This window comes from Triturus cristatus, chromosome 8 (assembly GCF_964204655.1).
Source record: "Triturus cristatus chromosome 8, aTriCri1.1, whole genome shotgun sequence".
Lineage (NCBI taxonomy): Eukaryota > Metazoa > Chordata > Amphibia > Caudata > Salamandridae > Triturus > Triturus cristatus.
The window spans coordinates 1,087,362,607-1,087,380,467 of record NC_140591.1 but is presented as its reverse complement, the minus strand read 5'-3'; positions in this window follow the sequence as shown (position 1 = coordinate 1,087,380,467).

Genomic DNA, 17,861 nt, shown 5'->3' with positions numbered 1-17,861 from the left:
ATATGTCCATATGAAAAGCAACGCTCCAAACCGTAACTCCTCCTCAGAATGACATGGGGAATTAAAGATATGCAGCCCCCTCTCATTTGCAATGCGAAGCTCCCAAACAGGGTATCCAGAAATGGTCAAAATAGTAGACACTCGCCTGCGTACCTCCCACTCCTTTGTACCCTCGAGCTTGTCTACATCATTTTGTAATCCCTTGAATGTCCTGTAAAGAAGGCAGCCATCTTAGAGTGAAATACGCTCTCATTCCCAAGTATAACATCTATACCCAGCATATACACACCTTACGGCCCACTGCCATATGTGTTTTTCCACATCTTGTTGCCATTTTATGCATCTGTAAGAGCATGGAATGGGCACAACTACCGCAGATTCTGACAGTACCCCTCCTTGTAAGCCCATATCTTGAGACAGAATTTCTGTGATTGTCCAAAAACTGCTGAGTTAATCGTGCAGCTTCAACTTTGATGAAACATGAACAGAGGATTAGAGTGGATAGATGGGTGGAATTGTATTAGGGAAGGTATACCTGGGAGGGATAACTATAAACCAAAAGAACAACAACAAGAGCTTGATTGAAAGGAAGCTCAAGGTACACAGTGCAGCAGTTAGGCGATAAATGAAATGTAAGTTGCTTTAAATCAGATGTGTGACCATATCTCATTTTATTATAGTAGAAAAATGCCTCTTTTGACCTAGTTAGCCCCATGTTTTTGCTTGATGTGATTTAAATGCACTCGGTCCCTGCTAACCGGTTCCAAATGAGGGATCTCTTTCCCAAAACTGAACCATGATTGGCATGACTCCAGTCACCCTTGTAAGTCCCTAGTAAATAGTACCCCTGGTACCTAGGACATGGGTACTGAAGAGGGTCCACTGGGGCTGCAGCACAAATTGTGCCACCCCAGAGACCACATAACCAGACCATGCAAACTTCCACTGCATGATGCATGTCTTGGTGCAGAGTCAAGATGGCACACAGCCCTGTGTGCCATGCCCTCTCATGTTGCATTAGATATAGGTAAGACACCCCTACTGCAGACCTTCCGGTCCTAGGACTGGGTGCACTAAATCCCATATTTGGTCCCATCTGCATGAAAACATATGACCCTGCACTATCTGAGCCATTCTTGGATATTGTAAGTGTATAGGGGAGCAATAAAGAGTACATGGGATGAATACTTGTCATTACGAGTTTCCTAGCTCTATGATACCTTCAATGTACCCTAAGGTGTTTGGTTCCAAACAGCTTGTCTTAATAAATCCTCACTGATGTCAGTGAGAGATGTATTAATAAATGCACACAGGAGGCCCTTTAGAGAGTCCCCTTAAAGCCTACCAAACACTGGACATGTTTCTGACTTCATGGGGTGAGAACCTTCGCTCTCAGATGCCAGAGACAAAGTCTGCTTTGGGCGGGGATGCTTCACACCTCCTCAAGGCTGGAATGGCCTTCCAGAGTGGGAAGCTTCAAAGCCGTTGCCACCTTTGAAGTGCAGACCAGGCTTCCCCAGCTAGAGAGGGATGCAAACTCCCCATGTCCTGCTCCACATTTGGTGGGAGGACAGGAGGGAAAATTAGTTAGATAAGAGGAAGGGTCTGCATTTAGCCAGCACCACCCCTAGGGTGCCGCAGGTATTGTCAACCCCTCTCCTGAAAATCCACCATCTTGGGATGGTGGAGAAACAAACTATCAGGGCTAGAGTAGTTCCCCTTCCCACAGGAAGTGGTAACTTAAAGGATGTAAGCACCCTAAAGGTAGGTAGCCCATTGGCTCCTACCTATCTCCCACTGTAACGCCCCTAAATTCGGTGTTTAGGTGACATTCCTAGGCCTGAAACCTGGATTCGACAGACAAGAAGAAGCCCAGGACAAAGAAAACTCAATGCCTGACAACTGAAGCAGTGCTGCAAAAGAATATTTGGACAAAATCCTAACTGCTGCCTCTGGAACTTCGACAATTGTGGTGTGCCCTGTCATCCTCAACCTGTGAACCTCTCTTGGAGTGAAGCCATCACTCCCCTGCACACCACAGGCACAATCCCAATGATTCCAATTTGTCAACGTACTGCTCCCCGATGACTCCAACACAGCACCCTCACCAAAAGAGGTACACCAGCTCTGAAGGGTCAGATCTGTCCCCCGCCAAGTTTGGAGCCCCCAGGACATACTGGAGTCACACTGTGTCAATACCTGTGGTATCGGACCCCCTGCAGCAAACAGCAAGGTAAAGAGTCTGTGGCGGACTCCAACAATACAAGAAGCAAGCATCCATTGTGGGACATCTAGACTCCTGAGATCCACAACCTTAGTGTCCAAGCTGTCCTCAAATTACCTCTCCAAGCTGACTGCTCCTTACTGCAAGGACTTCTCGATGCATGACACCCAGCTGATCTATCTGGTCTGCACCCGGCCTCACCAACGACAAACCAGCTGTGCTCCCATGGTCCTGTAACACTTGTGACCTCCTCCCTTCACTGGGACCCATCAGACTTACCTCTAAGTCCTCCTGTGCAGTGTCTTTTAAGGTGGCCCCCTTCATTGTAGTGCACCAGCTACCAACACCTTCAGCACCAAGCTTACTGCCAAATCCGGGTCGCTCCCAATCTACTGTTGGAACTTTGCACCTGGTCCTTCTATAAGCCTAAAATGAGAAGGTGAACTTTGTGAAAACATTGCCTTATTTTTGTATGTATTTTTCCACGTTTTCCCTTTGAATTCAATGGTGAGTATTGTTCACAAAAGTGATACATTTTCAGAATCCTCAATAATCGTAACACCTAAAGTATTTACTGTAGATCAAAGTTCTTGGTCTAAAAAAGTACATAAAATCTATAATATTTTTATGCATTGGTTTAGGATTCATTCTTGAGTGTGTGTCTCATTTATTGCCTCTGTGAGTAGAATAAATGCTTAGTACTAGCCTCTGAAACGTCTAACTGCTAGCACATTCTACCACAAAAGAGCACTATTACTGCCTACTTTAACCTTTGAGTACCAGTAAGGGATCCACTGGACTCTCTGCACAGTGTACTTCATTTTAGTACACTATATGAAGAGCCAGCTTCCGACAGTTATAATAATAGAATACCCATATCATCACAGCACCTCCATAAAGATGCCACAACTCTAGGGTAGAGAGTAAAATTACATATGCCATTTGACTGTTAACCCACTCGTACATATATGTGAAAAACATATCTAACAAACTTCATGTGAAATCAAAGATTAATAAATTAGGTTTTTTGCTCAACCCCAGACAAATTGAGTAGCAGACGTATCCACATTAGAGATGCCATAAACAAATGCCCCCATTAACGAGCATACATATATTTGTTAATTTGAAAAGCAAACTGCTGATAATACTAGCCTGCAACTAAGCCACATTCTGACGATAGTGCAGCTCAAACAGCAGTCTGGATACTAAACAGTCCTGTGTAATGAGCTGAGATACTGCTAATCGGTAGTCCATGAGAGCAAAGTAAGCCCCCAATGCGCACTTGTGCTCCAAATCATAACTCCTCCTCAGAATAATTCAGGGAATGAAAGATATGCTGCCTCCCGGCCATCTGCAATGCGAAGCGTCCAGCAAGCTTCCAAACTTGGAATCCATAAATGATCAGAATAGTAGGCGCCCACCAGCGTACCTCCCACTCCTTTGTAACGGTGAGCTTGAGTACGCCATTTTGTATTCCCTTGAACGTCACAGCATCTACACCCAGCATCTCCACTACTCATAAATGGCCCTGCCATATGTGCTCTTCCAAATAGTGTTGCCACTTTCTGGTTCAGCAAGAGCGTGCAATGGGCACAACTTCCACAGACTCTAACAAACTTCCAGTACAAAATACTATATTTAGTCAAAGTTTAAAACTTTTCCAAGTTTGTATGTGTAGTATATAGTACAGACAAGAAAAATGTTCTCAACATTATGCCTGTCTTGAGGTTGCGTACATTTTTGGCACAAAATCCTGTCTAAGTGTTTTAATAGGTAAGTGTTTTGCATCAGACACCATGAATAGTTGAATGGGAATGACCATAAACCACCAACGGTACGCGCTCTTTACCAAAGTAGAGCAAAGTAATGCAAAGCAATACTTTGCCTTACATCAGGGTTATTTTCTAGCCTTTTTTCGCACTGGTAAGTACATTTAAATTCAACACTTTGTGTCAGTTTGTATCACTTTTACAATGTAAACTGCTAGTAAATCTCGGCCTTAGCTTGGTATTGCCTACACAAAATAGTTTATATTAAACTTGGTGGGTGGGTTTCGGAACCAGTGGCTGCAAGTCCGTGTAGAAAACTGCTATACTCTGGACAAGGTCAGGAGATTTAGAGATAGTTTGTTGTTTTGTACAAGTTACAGCAGGTGCCTTAAACATGCAGAAAGCCCAGCTCTTGGTAGGACAAAAGCTACATTTACATTTTCTAAGGAGGTGTGTGTTGTTGGTGGGATTGGAGTTTACGGATGGGTTTTTAGTTTCAGGATTCTAATGATTAACCACATTTTCAACAGAACAGTAGGTTCTGAAGGAGAAGGTCCATTATGCATGTATCCGGTAACCATCAACCTTTTCAGCCAAAGACAAAATGCTCTTCTAGAGAGCACTGTTGCATTCGACGGTACCCATTTTGAACTCGGGTTGGTGTATCTTAGATTAACTGTATCCAAGGTCTATGAGAACTCTGTTTATTGGTGTTTGTTTCTGTATGTGCTAAATGCTGACTAGAAGCTTCAAGTCCTAAACCTATTCCTAAAACAAAAGTAAAGTGAACCCCCTACATTAAAACTGCATTAAATCCTTGGGTTAACACCATGTGAAATAGACTGCCTTGACTTTTTTAACATATTACTAACCCCGGGTTGCATGCATCTGTACAATATCCAAATCCTCCATTTTATTCAGTCAAACGTTGAGTAAAGTAGTATCTGGTCTAGTCTTCTTGAGTGTTCATGGAGTGCAGTTGTCTTCCAAGAGTAGTCAATCCAGATGCCACCATGTTTTTCTAACAGGAGCAAAAGCCCCCACATTTGAGCTAAATAACGAGACACACATTAATAGGGGAAGTCCCCACTAATGTTTCGTTTTGGACTCTGAAGCAAACCCAAGAGGAAGGACTACAAGGCACTAGTGCAGAACTAGGTGACTTTCACTGGTTATAGAAGTTTGCCAAGAGGACTTCCAATCCCACTGTACTTTTCATTTGCCTAATTTTCACACCATGAAACCATGAGCCGAGTCTATTAATTTATTAGAGGGATTTCTCTTAATGTCTGATTCCTGTGTACCCACACCTACTTATTTCCAGAATAGGGGATTCTAGAACATAAACAGATATTCATTTAATGGGGATCTCCAACGTCTTTCTATAATGAGAACTACTTCACATAATACAATTCATCCTGCGCTACTAAAAATGTCGGGGCATATTTATAATAACTGACGCATCCCTGCATATCAGCAGGGATGCGCCAGTTATTTTGCGCCCCAGCTCCGCCACCATGGATGCGTCGCATTTATAATGCGGCGCACCATGGGGCAAAAACGGCACAGATGCGTCACGCATCTGTGCCGTAAAAGTGGCGCATTGCTGGAGTTGCGTCGCAAGCGCGACGCAGCTCCAGCAATGCTCTAGGGGGCCCTATCTGCAAAATGCTGCGTCAATCCTTACACCTGCTTCAAGCAGGCGCAGGGTTTTGACGCAGCATGGGCTCAAAAGTGACTGAGTGAAATCTTGTAGATTTCACTCAGCCACTTTTAGGAGGCGTTCCTGCGCCGGAACGCCCCCACCTGCCCTGGAACGCCTACATGTGGCGCAGGGCTTTACAACGTGACGCATCTCCCAGATGCGTCACGTTGTAAATACCCCGCACCATGGCGCAGGATTTGCGCTGCTGCTGCGTCACAAAAGTGACGCAACGGCGGCGTAAATGAGGCGCAAGTCAAACATAAATCTGCCCCGTTGTGTTTTAAAAACGATTAGATTCAGGAGGCCCCAAACATGCCAAGTAGCATCATCAGTATAGCACGACCACAACTGTCTAAGGAATGGCAAAAATATTGCCAATGATGGTCATCAATTTGCCAGAGATTACTTCTGTGTACCAGGGGCATAAAAAAACAATTGGCAAATCACACGTCAGTCACTGCGACCAGGGAGGGGCAGTATGTGCCTGAGAAGACTTCCACACATTGCACACTCACTCACACACATGTAGGCACAGACATCTGCACTGGGATGTACTGCCAATAATTGACATGGACACACTCATTAGCACATAGATACAGCCCCCACAACAATTACCTGCCCATCCTCCTGGTAAGTTCCTCTGCTCCTGCTCTCCTTGTCTCCTACGCTGCGTATGTACCTTGCTTGCGTGAATCCCCTGCAGCAACACAACTCTGCACTCAACATAGTTTAGTCACTGCTGCATTTCTACACCATTAATATTTATAAAGCCCTGGGGTTTCTTCAAAGTATTTTCTTCTTCATGTCCCTTGGCACTTGTGCTTCCAATACTGAGCACCCCGAAATCGACTTCCTATACTAGCAGTTCTAGTTACTTCTCCTCACATAACTCAACTTTTTGTCTTTATTTATGTCTGCACAGATATTGGCAACTACCAACTCGTATTACACATAACATCTGTTGGCCAGTACTGGCAAGTTCTTCAGTACACCTGCTGCATTGTGTAGTCACATCTGGAACTTTGGGCCAGATGCACGAAGATCGTATTTTTAATTTCCTAAATACCGATTCCGTAGGACTCGCTATTTGGAAAACGCAGACTGATATATACAAAATTTGCGATTTACTAGCGATTCCTACAAAGTTGGAATTGCTATTAGGGAATTGCAAATAGGAAATGTGATTGGATTCCCACATGTGGGTAAAATAGGAAACGGTTTGCATTTCGTAAATTGCGACTTCCTAATAGGAAATCCAAACCTAAGGATGTCTCTGGCCTAAGGCCCTCCTGTAGGTACCACAAAATGCGTTGTGCACATGTAAGTGCACATATGCCCCAAGGGCTTATGCGTGCTTCATGTCACATTAAAAAAAGCATTTTTAAATTTTGCACATGGTACATGGCATCCCTATATGCAATTCCAAAATTGAGTTCACAATTTGAGATTTTTACCGGGTTGAAATCGCACGTTGTGACCATGAACTTTCCACATCTGAAAAGGCCATTTCGCATTTCTTAACAGGCTGAAATAGTGATTCGGTTCGATAAGAAATGCTAAATGGCTTTGTACATCTGGCCCTTTGCTTCTGAACTTTTTCCAGTCCTTCTTTTACCTTTCAATCCCAAATCATTTCTGTCTTTACTTTGTTGATGGGTCTTCACTTTCACCCTTATTACTCGCTAATTTTGCAAATATGGGCCACATGTATCAAAAATGTATTCTGCATTCCTTAAATAGAGAATTTTTGGTAAACGTTATTTAAGGAATCCAAAATGGTATGTAAGAAAATAGCGATTACCTATTAGCAATTCCTAAAGATTCACACACGCAATTAGGTAATCGCTATTAGGTAATGCTACTCCATTCGTTCCTATGGCCCATAGGTGTGAATGGTTTTGCATTAGCTAATTTGCGATTGCCTAATTGGTAATCGCAAATTAGGTGAAGGAAAACCAAGGGTGCCTAGGGGCCATTAGGCCCCCCTGAATAACCGCCGAAACTAAATGTGCACATGTAAGCGCACACATGTCCTAGGGACATGTGTGCGTTACATGGCACTTTGAAAATTTCATTTTTGTGCTTGTTTAAAAAATTGCTCTTGGTTACTATCGACTTGGAGCCTATGGTAATAGCATTTCCTAAATGTACAGTTTGATATTAGAAAATGCTTGGTACATTCGCAATTTTAAGTAATCGCAAAAAATTGTGATTACCTAAAATTGCAACTACAAAGCCTTTCATGCATCTTGAAAGGCTATTTTGAATTGCAAACGACCGAATTTAGCGAATACCACAGTTTGCGAATGCAAAATGGTTTCATACATGTGGCCTCATGTCTCCTCTTTTTTGATCGCACTTCCTCATACACTGCTCGGATTCTTCCTGTAATTTGGTTATTGTAGCAGCCTGCTCTATGGTTAGATTCCTAATTAATGCTATTAATTGATCTCAAAGCAGGTGATCTGTCATTTGAACAATATTACAAACAATAGCACTCTTCAAGTGTTGGCACGAATTACATCTATCCACACTCATGCGCATAATTTGTGTCTCACATCACCAGTTGTACTTTCTTTAGTAGTTTGTTTCTTGCACAGCCTCCCCAAACATATCTGATCGTATTACCGCTTTCATGCACCCCTTCTTGTGAAACTCAAATGCTCCCTGGCATTCTGTGCCCAGTACTCTCAAAAACAATGCCCTTTATTCCAGGTCAGAGCTCCATGTCATCTCAGGCTTTCTAAATAGTTTTTACACCCTCTCCGTGCGATTGGAGGTTACAAATGTGGCAAATCTATGTTTTCTTTTCTCGCCCTATGTGGTACTCTCGGTTTTAAAATTGTTGCTACTTTATTCCCAAAATTTGTTTGTATAACAGAAAATATTTTTCTTGGATTGATTTTCCATGGTAGGTTTTAGCCTCCATGCATACCAGGCAGCAGTTACTGATTCAGTACCTCATGCAGTCCTTTAATGTACATATGTCATAAGCAGCAGTTAGCAAGTATTGCAGTATCCCAAAGGGTAATTTAACAACCCATGCTGACTTCTATCGCGCAGGATAATTTACCCAGCCATGCCGATTTCTTTAGCAAATATATTCTCTGAAATTCCTTTGCAAGCGTTATAATACATGCAAGTACAAAAAAACTAATTTCTCGCAGAGAAGTTTAAAGTGTAAAAAGATAAGAATTTGTCCAGTGTTTAAAAGTATCATTATGAATTTGGCACACCTGGTACAGTGATCTCAAGCTATATAAATGACTGATTAACACTAGAGTTGATGGAATGGTGGAAAACGTATGACCAGTGCTTAGTTTGTTAAAAAGAGAAAGAATACGTATGGGGCTGCCAACCACCTGCACCACTGACACAAGCCATTAATTTATAGGAACCTCCATATATTGTTACCGAAGTGGTAACTTGATTGTGGTTGGTTTCAGTGCTCCTAATACAATAAGCCACAACCAAAGTACAATTTTGGGGCCTATTCGCAAACTGCATTTTGTAGAACATGTAATAATACTATACTAATACGACTAACACACTTCAAAATGGTATTCACAAACCTACATGCAGAGGTCTATGCCTCCGTGTCTCCTAACTTTTATGGGCGGAAATCTCCATTCTGACTGCTTAGACTTTTCCACACATAGGAATATGTTTTACTAGTAAATGAAGGATCGAGAAGGGAGAGTGCCTGAAAAGTGGGGAATACTCTTGACTAAATGGGTGGGGAGGGGTTAAGAGAAGCATAAGGAGAGGCTGAGGGAAGGCTAGGGAGGGGTGTAGGGAGGGACATGCTCCACCCACAAAATAGTAAGCCCATTGCTGTTCACAAACTGCACTTCTGTAAACACAGCCAAAAAGGCCCCCCCAAAAAAGTTGTCAATGCCCAGATGTGGAGTACATTCAGCACTAAACATGGCCAACCACTGATACTGCAGCACCTTCCCAAAGAAAATAATGGTTTCAGAGACTTAACCCCTTTGCTGCTAGGCCTCCCCCCACCCCGTGCTAAGCCTTTTTTTTGCTATTTAGGGTAGTTTGCGCTTAGGCCCCTGTAATTTTTCTTCCACATGAGCTATCCATGCCAAATGTGCTTCCTTTTATTCCAACATCTTGGGAATCCCAAAGGTAACAAGGGCTTCTGGATTCCCCTAGAGGAGACCAAGAAATGGGCAAAAATACAGCTCATTTTTGTCTCTTTTAGGAAAAATAGGAAAATAAGTGCTGCAGAAGAAGCACCTGTTTTTTCCCTGAAAAAAGTATCAACAAAGGGTTTGGGAACAGGGAGTCTTTTGTCAGAAAACCAAACTTTTCTAAACAGTTTTGGTATTTTACTGTGGCATTGCCTATTTTTCCTATTTTTTGTGCTTTCAACTTTCTACCAGTTAGTGGTAGAAATGAATGTGAAAGCAAAAATGTATTTTGGAGAACTATACATTTTTGAAAAGTAGACTCAATTTTGAATTCATCAAGGGGTCATTTGTGTAGATCCTTCAAGGTGTTTTTGATAAAAACTAACAATTGAAATAAACAAATATTGAAATTGAGTTGGAAAAAACAACCATGTGTGCCAAAATTTGTACCTGTAACTTCTTCTAAATATGGCAGATTTTTTAAAACAATATATCGTTATGTCTGCTGCACACTTCTAGCTGCGGACATATGTAGGACCTGTAGGTTTACCCAGAACCCGAGGGACCCAAAGCCAATAACTGAGCTGCGTCTTGCAATAGTTTTTCATCATGTACCGGGTATAGAGCAATTCATTTTGTAAAATGTAAAGAGTGAAAAATATTTACCAAGGAAACCTATATATTTCTAAAGTAGGAACAAAATACAGAGGGGCAGATTTATAATAACTGGCGCATCCCTGCATATCAGCAGGGATGCGCCAGTTATTTTGCGCCCCAGCTCCGCCATCATGAATGCGCCGCATTTACAATGCGGCGCACCATGGGGCAAAAACGGCACAGATGCGTCACGCATCTGTGCCGTAAAAGTGGCGCATTGCTGGAGTTGCGTCGCAAGCGCGACGCAGCTCCAGCAATGCTCTGGGGGGCCCTATCTGCACAATGCTGCGTCAATCCTTACGCCTGCTTCAAGCAGACACAGGGTTTTGACGCAGCATGGGCTCAAAAGTGACTGAGTGAAATCTTGTAGATTTCACACAGCCACTTTTAGGAGGCGTTCCTGCCCCGGAACGCCCCCACCTGCCCTGGAACGCCTACATGTGGCGCAGGGCTTTACAACGTGACGCATCTCCCAGATGCGTCACGTTGTAAATACTCCGCACCATGGCGCAGGATTTGCGCCGCTGCTGCGTCACAAAAGTGACGCAACGGCGGAGCAAAAGTGGCGCAAGTGCAACATAAATCTGCCCCAGAGTTTAGAAGCAGTGGTTATTTGCACATCTCCAAAATTGTGGGTACCCATTCAAGCATGTTCATTAGAGGACATTTTTCCAATGACTTCATTTTTACACATTGTCTTACATTTAGAAGGCAGAAATACAAAGAAAGTCAATTGGTAATAACACTTGTTAACTACTCCATGTTCCCCTCAGTCTCCCTATATAAATGGTACCTCACTTTTGTGAGTAGGCCTAGTGCCTGCGACAAGAAACGGCTCAACACGCAACATGCACACATCACATTTTTTAATGCCTAGCTGTGGACTTTGGATCCTAGCTCAGCCGGGACCTAGGGAAAACTAGAAAATCTATACATCTTTAAAACCTAGACACACAGGGAAATCAAGGATGGAGTGACTTATGTGGCGCTCATTAGGTTCTGTTACCCAGAATGCTTTGTAAACCTTAAACTATGTAAAGCAAAACACATTTTCCTCGCATTTCTGTGATGGAAAGTTCTGCAATCTGTTGGGAGCCACACACTTCCGCACACCCAGAATTCCCCCATGTCTCCCGATAAAAATGGTACCTCACTTATGTGGGTAGGCCTAGTGGCTGCAATAGGAAATGGAGCAAAATGTACTGCGGAGGCTTCGAAATTATCGATTACAAAAAAACCTTGTTCTACGAGCGAGCTACCAGCGTTTGTGATCGCAGGATCGGCAGCCATCTATGGAAACTTACCAATCCCAGACATTTATAAAAACTAGACAACTGGCGGGGTCAAGCGAGGTGTGACTTGCATGGATCCCCCAATATTTTCCTACCCAGAATCCCCTGCAGACCTTAAATTTAGCTGAAAAAAATCAATTTCCTACCAAACAGCGTCCCCCCCAGGTCTCCTGATAAAAACGGTTCCTCACTTGTGTGGGTGGGCAAAGTACCCACTGCAGGGAAGGGCCCAAAACTTATTGTGGAGACATCAGAATTAACTATCACAAAACAATCTGATTTTGCAAGGGGGGCACATGTGCTTTTGGTCACGGGCTCAGTGGCCATCTAGGAAAACCTACCAAACTCACACATTTCGGAAATCTAGACATCCGGGGGATTCCAGGGAGGTGTGGATCGCCCAATGTTTTCCTACCCTGAAGCCCCTGGAAACGTACCTGAAATTTAACTGAAAATATCAATTGTTTCTCATATTTTTTGTGGGAAAGTTGTGAGATCACCGGTCTGACACAAATTTCCAACCACCCAGCGTTCCTCAAGGTGTCCCGATAAAAATTAGTGGTAAATTTTGGAGGGACTGGGGAGGAGGTGGGAAAATGGGAATTTCTACTACTAAATGGGTGGTGTTTAGGTAGAGGTAAGGAGGGATTTAGGGTAGCTTAAGGAGGGGCATGCTGATACAAACACCAACCCACAAAATAGTAAGACCATTGCTAAGCACAAATGGCACTTCTAAAGTTATTACTGCTCTAAAGGTGCCAAAACAGTAGTAAATATACAAAAGCTTAGCCTTGGAGTAAGTCGAATACAACACAAGGCCACTCAGAGATACTGCAACAGGCTCCAATAGAACATAATGGAGGCAGGCACTTAACATCACACCCAATAGGAAATAATGTTAAAGTGATTACATTATTTCAACTTTTAAATATTATATGTGTACATATATTTTTGTCATATAATTGCACAAAATCATAACTTAAATTCTGGAGGTATTAGTTGAGGGGATTGAGTAACCATCTCAAATAATAACCACAATCCTTGTTAGAATGAACCAATAAAGTCACTTAATTAACCTCCGTTCAACCCCTGCCAGTTATGGCACAGCGCAAGCAGGCTTAACTTAGAGGCAATCTGTAAACTATTTATGCAGTACTCTAACAGTAGTAAAGTCAATCAAGCAATTAATCAAATACTTTATTCAGTTTCATATTGTTAACACAATAAAAGTCAGGAACAGATAAATACCAGCAAAATACGTACAAGGAGATTAAAAACTATTAAAATCAAGTGCAATTAAAAATCAATAAGAAAAGTTTAAAATATTACAAAGCAATATTTCATAAAGCGATACTCATAGAATTCTTTAATCTGATGGAACGGCTTAAAAAACAAGCAAAAGACCATAAAATCTGTGTATAACCAAGTAATTGTAAAAACAGTAATGCAAGATTGGCTTGCAAAAAATGTCTTCTGACTAAGAATGACCTTAAGAAACAAAGGGGCATATGTACAAATCCCTATTGCCAAGGGAATGTCACTTTTCTGACGTTCCTGTTGCGATAGGTGCATTGCCTTATTTACAAGGCAGCGTTAAGCCACTTAATGTGGCTTAATGCTACCTTGTAAATAAGGCCCCCTTTCACGCTATGCATAGCGTGAAAGGGGTGGGCAGTGGCTGTTGCAGTGTGCGTTCCACCGCAACACCCATTGATTTTGATGCTGCCACCTATTTACAAGGGTGGCGTAAATAGGAGGCAGCGCCAAAATTAAGACCAGGAAAAACCTGGCCTTAACTTGGGTGAAATTAGGAAAAATTCTTTATTTCTCCTCGTTTTGGCTTTCTCCATGTGTGCTGCCTTGTGCAGCACACATCGAAAACGCATAACGCTATGGATTGTTTATGTGTAGGAAGGTGTCCATTCCTACACATAAACAATATTAAGAAAATGACATTTTGTAACTTAAATGTGTGCTGCATTAAGCAGTACACATAGAAGTGACAAAACTGCATTTAAAGATTATTTATGTGCAGGAAGGAACACCTTCCTACACATAAACAATCTTCACCTGAATGCAGACACCCTTGCACTATGGTGCAAGGGTGTCTGCGCTGGCGCTTGTCAGCTAAGTGTAGCGCCAGTGCAGGGGAACCGCAAGGTTATACCATATTCTTGTAAATATGGTGCAGTCTTGCGTTTCTGAAGTGGCGTTAAGCCATGCCGGCTAACACCTCACTCCATCCCTTCTTTGTACATATGCCCCAAAGTCTCAGTTGTTTGTAAAATGAACAGAACAAGATAAAGTGCGCATTGTCTTGCTTAGAAGTCGAGTTACAAAGACAGGGATAATGCTCCACATCACAGGACCATCCCTTAGGTACGCTCCATAGAAAATGAATCAAGTTTCACCTAAAGTTTATCAAAAAAAGATGCATTTTAGACATATACAACAGATATGGTTCTAACTGACATAGTTTTCTGAACTAAAACATATGCCCTAACAGAGACTTTTAACAGGGCAGAGGTTTTTATCTCATCACATTGCTGTCTAATCCAAGAGTCTTTGACCCAAATAAGGTCCACTTTAACTCGACACTCAGGCTTGCTATAGAGAAAAGGGAGACCAAGTTTGAAAAAGCTCTCCTAAATATAGCTGAGCAATGGGATCTGTAGAGGATAATTGTTAGAAATTGGTTTGTTGGTTGACTAGGGTGTGAGCCCTGGTCAAGCAGCAACCACAATCCTAGTCAGGGCAAGGCACATGCAGCCCCCAAATTAGCCTATGCTCACTCTCTGGTAGCTTTTGAAGACAATGTGTAAATAATGTATGCAACACTTCAAACAGTGAAAACAGTGAAAGCACCACCAAAAAAAGATCTCACACCAGCTTTAGAAACACAGAGCAGATTTTAATAAATAAACAAAACTAAAAAAACAAAAATCCAATCAGGGAAACCAGAGATTTTGAATTTTAAAGTGTTATGGTAAAATATTGCTCAAAAGTACAAAGTATCAACAAGGGATATCTGGACGCTTCAAACCAGGACAAAGTCACAAGTTCAAGCTGACCGCGATGGAGTACCGGCTGGCTACAGGGAACAGGTTTGGCCCACTGAATAAAGTACCTTAAATCCTGGTTGCAGAGCGTTAGGTGGATCCATGGCAAAGAAGCTCCATGCAGCCAAATTGATGCATCGGTTCCAAGATGTAGTGAGCCTGCGGTGCAAATTCCTGTTGCTTCATCGTTGAGGATTCTGTTGACAGGGACTAGTGATGTGAAATTAGGGTGCCATGGATGCGGCGCGCAGCTGAGGTGATGTGTCAGTTCTGAAGAGCTGTGAGTTGCTGTCTACGAGAGATGTGAGACCCTGGAATGGCGATGCGCTGCTCCATCAGCAATGCATTGGTTCCGAAGATGCATGGTTGATGTAAACCTTCGGCTCGGGGCCCAATCCATGAAACAGCAGCAATGCGTCAGTTGTGTTCAAGGATGCTTCGCTCAGCTGAGAAGATGCTTCAATTCGGCTAGAGGATGAACCACTCAGCAGAGAAGATGCATTGGTTCTGCTAGTAAGCACCATAGGCCCACTTCTAAGGGGCCAGGACTGGGGTGGCACCACTTGACAGGTAAAACTCAGAGATGGCAGTGCCCAGGTGCCGATGCAAGGTTGTTGGAAGTCTGTTATGTCCTGGAGGCTTCCGATCAGGAGGCCAACCAACTAGCCCTTTGAGTCACACTGGGTTATGTGTTCAAGTGATGCAGGTACAGTCCTTCTCACCCAGACAAGGAGGTCAGCAGGCAGCATGTCAGCACAGCAGTGTAGCAGTTCTTCCAGAGCAGCAGTAGTCGATACTGCTGGTGTATAATTATCACTTCTGACATGTGAAATTGGCGAATGTTGAGGCAGGTGCTTGAAATGTGAAGAATCTTGCAAAAGGGACATTCTAGGATGGTAAGCAGTCACCATGTGTCCTTTACTAGTCACAACCCATGGTGGGTTAGCAACAAAAGGAGCATCAGACTTGCGTTTCCGTTTCTGCCTGACAATAACTTGGTCTCCTCTTTTGAACACAGTGGTCCGAGCACAGCACCGTCCATCCGCATATGAATTCATTTAGCATTATACGAATCAGTGGAGCAAAGTTTATCAATGTCAATAGATCTTTCAGTGGCCCATTGTGGCAATTTGGGTCCTATGGCTCTCCCAAATATTAAGGTAGCAGGGGTTTAACCCACAGTAGAATAGGGAGTTGTCCTGTAGGTGTGAAGTGTAGACTGGAGAACGGATTTGAGTTTAAGCTTTCCCAGCACAGCACGCTGAATGGCCCTCATTGAGGGTGCTCACAATTCTCTCGACAATACCATTTACCTGTGGCCAGAGAGGTGCGCTTTTCTGATGCTTGACATTTACTTGAGTAAAAGAATCTTTAATTTCTCGACTATTGAAAGGCAGGCCATTGTCAGATTTAAAAATGTATGGAAAACCCCATGTTCCAAAAATACTTTTTAATTTCTCAATGAATCAGTCATGGGTAGTTGATAGCAAATCTTCAGCAAGGGGAAAATGGGAATATTCATCAACAATTTCTAGTAGATGATGTCCATTACCAAGGAGTCCATACAAATCAATTGCATGCTTTGGAAGATCAGACATGTTTAACAAATACAGGGTGTTTTTGAATGACAAGCACTTGCACAAATGGCTTGTCCTTAACTCTTTTTCAACTCTTTCATCAAGATGAGGGAACCACACTCGATCGCATGGAGCTTGTTTAAAAGCAACAGTTTGGGGCATGGCCAAGATGGGGACCTGACTGGACGCGGTGCTCGGAGGCTCCTCACTCCCGGCCCCCTAGTCTGGCCAAATCCTTGCTTCAACTCCCCTTTGGAGCCCCGCAGAGAGGTGGAAGGAGGAGAGGACGTGGAGCGGCTCTCCAGGGAGTGAGTGGGGTCAAAATACACTCCAGGACGCCGCCTTTCACGATCTTCCAGAGGCTGTATACTGTGGAGGAAATGGCGCCCAGGCTAGGGGCCGAGTAGAGCGGAGGATCGGGTGGGGGCGACAGAGCCCTCTGGCAGCGGAGACAGCAGCAGACCTAGACTTGGCCTCGTGCTACATCGGGTGAGTGCCCGCAGCGGCATTACCACAGCGGAGGTGCAGGGGACCGGGACTGCGAGGGCCGACAGTCCACTGCCGGCCTCAAGAGCGTGGCCTGGGGGTGCCGATCACGGGACCAACCAGGCGCGATTCCGGCACCCACGTGTATGCGCGGTACAAAGCGACCTTTGCCTGGGAGGCCACACCTGGAGCGGGCTAATGCCCGAAATAGTAATCGCAGTGCGGATCGGCACTGAGCAACGGCCACAGCAGGGCACCTGACTGAGGTCACATAGAGGCATGCGAGAATGGCGCCAGCATGAACTGACTGTCCCAGTCGTTCACGGAGCAGCAGAAGGTTGACCTCTGACATCAGTGGAGGACAGAGGAGGCCAGGAGAGACCTCATAGGCACCAGGATAGACGCGGCTGTACTGTGGAAGCTCCCGGCACTGCATCAGGGGCCGGAGGGGCCTCCAACTCCACCCGCTGTAGTGGGGAAGGTGCGGGGCCTGGAGGGAAGGGCCTACTGCAGGGAACTCAAGAGGAAGGGCAGAACCACCAGGTAAGGTGACATGAGGAGGGACCAGTGCAGCGATGGAGTGCAAGAGGGGCTGCTACCCGGCCAGTGCCCTCACCTGGCGGCAGCGCGAGGCCACGAGTGGGAAAGGCGGGGACTCTGCAGGTGGACACACAAGGGGAGCTACCTCTGGGGCCTAACAGCCCTGCCACGGATACCTACGGTCCCGCAGCCATGACCGCCTAAAGTACAAGGCGTTGTGGTAACTGGCGGGAAGGCTTTCTGCGAAGATACTGAAGGAGAGACCCCGGCGGAGCAGGAGCTGGTGGGCAACAATGAGCGACGGGGAGAGGGCGGATCCGTGTGGCTGTGACACGAGAGGGGTAAACTCAGCCCGGAGCTTCGCCTGGCGAAGAGGAGTGGACACAGATAGCCCACAACAAGGCTGG